Below are 5,706 nucleotides of genomic sequence, written 5' to 3'. Positions count from 1 at the left end.
TTTTCAGACCCTTATCCCTTAGTTTTACATTGGTTTAGACAATTAAAATACATAATCTAATTTTAATTTCCTTTAATATTTAGTCATGTAACTAATACTTATTGAACTTAATTTTAGCATGATTTAGTACTTTTAAATTATGATCATTTTCATTCTGACTTGTTAATTTGCAATATTTGTTTTACGCGATTTCATTATTATTATTTTTGTTGGATATTTTAGTGTCATTAATCATATCATATTGTGTTATATTTTTAAGAAACATCTTAGATAGTTGTATTTTGGTAGGACTAAAGAAATATTTGAAGTACAAGTAAATTATATGTTGTGTATGAATACTTTATCGGAAAAACCCGAAACAACCCGAAAAACCGAAAAACCCGAAAAAACCCGAGGTTGAAAAACCCGAGTTTTATTGGTTTGGTTTGGTTCATAAATTTAAAAATCCGACACAAATGGTTTGGTTTGATATTTGAAAAACCCGAACCAACCCGGCCGTGTACACCCCTACTGCTAACTACTAACTACTAAGGGTTTTTAGTTAACCAGAACTCATACAAGTTTGTTTTTCTTCTTCTTTTTGTCTTTTAAGGTTAACTAGATAGGAAGATCAAGTGGATTAGAGTTTACCAAATAGATTAGGGAGATCAACTAAAGTTGAAATCTAAATAGGAGGATGAATTAATCTAGTTGACTAAGTTAGAAGAGATTCAAAGTTTAAATTTTATGAATTTTAGTTGTGAACAACTGATAGTTGAGGTGTCTTTCGATAAAAGTCTAATGATAGTTTAGGTAGAAAATTGTGACACCCTAGCTTAAGATTATAAGAAGTCTCATACCGGCAAAACACATGAGAGATGTTGGGTATATAAGTAAGTAAGTCTTACTAGCTTTACGGGCCTAGGCTCAGAGCGGACAATATCACTAGTGGACTGGGCAGTTACAAATGGTATTAGAGTCACTGTTGTGTCAGCCTTGTCGATGTGGGTAAGAGTCAACAAAATCTAGGCAAATCTCATGCACTGGGGCAAACCTCAGCAAGGACGCTGAGTCCATAGAGGGGTTGTATGTGACACCCCAGCTTAAGATAAGAAGTCTCACATCGGTAAAATATAAGGGAGATATTGGGTATATAAGTAAGCAGACCTTACCAACTAGTGATGCGTTTTAAAGCCGTGCGGGACTAGGCCCAGAACGGACAATATCATTAGTGGGTTGGACCGTCACAAAAATTTACACACTTGATAATAAAACTCAAATAATCAAAATACTTCAAGCATGTTTTTGACTCATAATTGTATGCTTTGATGATTGACAAATCGGAACTACTAAATGGAAAAGTGAATTAATTATAATGATATATAATAATTATAGTCAAATGACAAGTATTTTTTTTAATTATATTGTTAAATTAACATTACTTGATTCAATATACATATTGAGTACAGGCAAGTAGTTACAACTTGTTTCGATGGTTATTATCGATTGTATCGTTATTTTAGTTGCAATGTCTGTTTTAATTATATTTTATTTTGTTATATTGTTTCGTTAAATTTATTTGACTCATTCTCATTTCTCTTTCTCATTATTATGCTTTACATACTCAACTCCAATTCATATCCTATTTTGTTTTCCTCATATTAGGAATTACATTAATTTAATACCTTCAATATATTTTTACAAGGCATAAATGGTGATAAATTAGAAATTATAAGCTGTCTTAATTCTTTTGAATTATTTCTATACCATTTTTTGACAAAACTCATCAATTAGAAATATCTTAATAAACTAATCAGTTATTTTACAATATGATAAAGTCAAATCAAGCAATAAAAATATTATTGTACAATGTATCTATATATACTTATACCATTGTTTTGATAGATACAAGTGCATTTTACTGTATGGAGCTCTCTTTATACAGAATAAATCATGTTCGGGAGCGCTTTTTCATTAAAGGTATGAATTCAGATTATTCAGGGTCTCAATACGGATACCGACTAAAAAACTACTCCCTCTGTCCTTAATTACTTGTCCACTTTTCCTTTTATAGTTGTCCCTAATTACTTGTCCATTTTGACAAATCAAGAAAATATTTTTACCTATTATACCCTCAATTAAATGACTAATTACTTTGAAAAATGTAGAACTTTTCATCCACTTCATAATTAATAGGGGTAAAATGATAAACTCACTATGTTATTAATTGTTTTCTTAATAGGTGTGCCAATTCAAAAGTAGACAAGTAATTAGGGACATAGGGAGTATTAAAATAGAGTACATTTTACCAATAAGACTTGTGATGGAATTATAACTACTCATTCATCTTTAATTAGAGATCTCAGATTCGATCCTTTGATATGGAGTCACCTTTGTTAAGGAGTGTAATTTAATTACCTACAAATATATGAAACGTTTTAGCATGAAATCAAATTCAATCGGACTCTAATATGAATATCGAATATCGAATTAAAAAAAAAAAAGGAAAAAAAGATAGAAGTACATTTGCATGAACAATTAGATGATTGTAATATCTTATTAAAATTAAATAACAAAAATTAGACTTGTGGTGAAGTGATAACTACTTCTTCAACTCTTTAATTAAAGGTCTCAAATTTAAGCCTTAGATATGGAGTCACCTACTTTCCGACGTGAATGTGGAATCAATCAAACTCCAATATATTACCAAATACGAGATCAAAAAATAAGAAGAAAAAATACAAGTGCATTTTCATGAACAATAAGATCATTGTAATATCTCATTATAAATTAAACTTATGGTGGAATTATAGCTACTTCCTTCGTCCTTAATTAGAGATCTCAGATTCGAACCTGCTTACTTTCCATCATAAATTTGAATTCAATCGGATTCCAATACAAATATCCAACACCAGGCCAAAAAAACAAGAAAAAGGTGAAAGAAGATACAAGTGCATTTGCATGAACAAATAAGATCATTAATGTAATATATTCGTATTAAAATATATTATATTTATTTCAATAACAATCATGCCAGCAAATACAAAACTTGTATGGATAATATCCAGGAAAGTCAGTACATTTTGGTTCTGGATTAAGCTCACTATAATAATTATTGCATGTTCTAATGCAACAATCTTCATCACAATATTCATAGTTACATGGACCCAAATTCCCAGAACATCTATAATGGTAATCTACATCCAATTCTGTCAAATTTCCTCTAGCCATCTCCAAATGAGTCAAGTTGCTATCTCCCATGCCAACTACACAAAAAAAAATGTTAATATATAAAAAGGTACGATATTTGAGAACACTATTGATCCCGAGTAGGGTGAGGTAAAAAAGATTATGAAGAGGTTGCTCAGATGATATGCATTATTCATCTTCAGTTCTTAGGTTATGGCTTATGAGATCCTAGGATGAAGTAAAAAAGTTACCATGAATTAGTTGATTATTTCTCAAAGACATGACTGAAAAATGGCTAGCGGGCTATTTCTAGGAATTTGCACCTAGGGCTCGATACCAACAAGTAGAAGAATCGAACATTCATTCCAACACATTCCTTAATAATATTAAAATTTGAATCTTGATAAATAAAATATAATTTGAGTACATGTATACAAATATTTGCAATGAGATCTACCCTACAATCAACAAAACTAATTGAATGAATTTGAGTTCTTAAATGTTGTACAAACTGTGTAAAATAACATCATTACCTAGTTTAATGATGTCAAATATTTTGAGACATATTATATAACAAATAAATTATCAGATAAGATTGAAAAAATGGACACATACCTGATATAAAAATGTGAAGAAGAAGAAAATAAGAAGGAATTAAAATGGCCATTCTCATGAATTTTGATGAAGTTTGAAATCTTGTTGCTTTAATTCTTCAAATATGATAAGAAAACTTCATATGATATACAATGGTTTTTATAATATACACAAATTCTGGCTATATATATTGGATAAAATGTATAGAACAAGGACTAGATAGGTAAAATTAATTATATATATTTCTATTTTGTTAGTCTTTTATTTGTAAATTCCTAAAAAAAGAAAATTAGTAACTAATTTGACTGAGTTATTATGAGTTTACTGTTTTTTTTCCAATTTTTTCTGACAATTTTGTTGGGATTTTTACTACGTCATTTATTAATTTTTCCATTTTACTATTGATTCACACTTGTTAATTTTTCTTCCTATTTTAGTAAAATTACATGTGGAATTTGGACTTATCCTGAATTGATTAGTTTTATGTTGATAACTATTAAACTATTATGATTCTTCTCTTTTATTCGAATTTGGGATCAGTAATGTGAGTAAGCTTACAAAAAATGAAATTGAAAATAAATTCTCAAAATAGTGTAAGTTCGTAGATATTAAATTAAAAAAAAAACACGATAAATGAAGATGTTAAAAAAATAAAATAGACTAAAATTATTTTGCAAAAACTTATAATCTCTTGAAATTTATATGGATTTCACAAAAGATAAGTTATGCAATAGAAGAAATCACGATTCTCCTCTTTTATTCAAACTTGGGACCAGTGATATAAGTAAGCTTACAAAAGCGAAGTTGAGGATAAATTCTCAAAATAATGCAAGTCTGTAGATATTAAACTAAAACAACGATAAATGAAATGTTAAAAAAATGAATTAAGATAGACTAAAAGTGTCTTAAACAACTTATAATCTCTTGAAATTTCATGCTAACTTCACGAAAGATAAAATATACAATGACAGAAAAGTACCTATATATGAAATAATCAAAATTTATTCATAAAATTTACCAAATAATGAAAAAAAATCTTATATATGTCATCAAATTTTTATTAATGACTTAACTATGCCATCTATTATTAGTTGGACTTATTTATGTCATCACATTGACATATTTGATTCATTTGTGCCACTAGCGGAACCTAGTATGAACTATCAAATTTTGCCACGTGACATTATCTAAATCCTTGAAATAGCCACATGATATTTTTGAAATTAAAAAATAATAGTTTTAGGATTATTTTTGTGAACTTAATAAATATAGATTTATTATTATTAATAATAATAAATATATATCATTTATTAGAAGATAAGAATAATATGAACTATTTGTTAGGCAATGCACATTAAATGCATTTCTTGTCAATTTTTATAGATTCTTTAAAAGGAAATTTTGTAACTAATTTGATCAAGTTATTATGAGTTTGCTGTTTACTAGGGGTGTACATGGCCGGGTTGGTTCGGGTTTTTCAAATATCAAACCAAACCATTTAGGTCGGATTTTTAAATTTATAAACCAAACCAAACCAATAAAACTCGGGTTTTTCAACCTCGGGTTTTTTCGGGTTTTTTCGGGTTTTTCGGTTTTTCGGGTTGTTTCGGGTTTTTCCGGTAAAGTATTCATACACAACATATAATTTACTTGTACTTCAAATATTTCTTTAGTCCTACCAAAATACAACTATCTAAGATGTTTCTTAAAAATATAACACAATATGATATGATTAATGACACTAAAATATCCAACAAAAATAATAATAATGAAATCGCGTAAAACAAATATTGCAAATTAACAAGTCATAATGAAAATGATCATAATTTAAAAGTACTAAATCATGCTAAAATAAGTTTAATAAGTATTAGTTACATGACTAAATATTAAAGAAAATTAAAATTAGATTATGTATTTTAATTGTCTAAACCAATGTAAAACTAA

Source organism: Solanum tuberosum, unplaced genomic scaffold (genome assembly GCF_000226075.1).
Source record: "Solanum tuberosum cultivar DM 1-3 516 R44 unplaced genomic scaffold, SolTub_3.0 scf00047, whole genome shotgun sequence".
In the NCBI taxonomy this organism is placed as follows: Eukaryota; Viridiplantae; Streptophyta; class Magnoliopsida; order Solanales; family Solanaceae; genus Solanum; species Solanum tuberosum.
Note: the sequence above shows the minus strand (reverse complement) of the source record.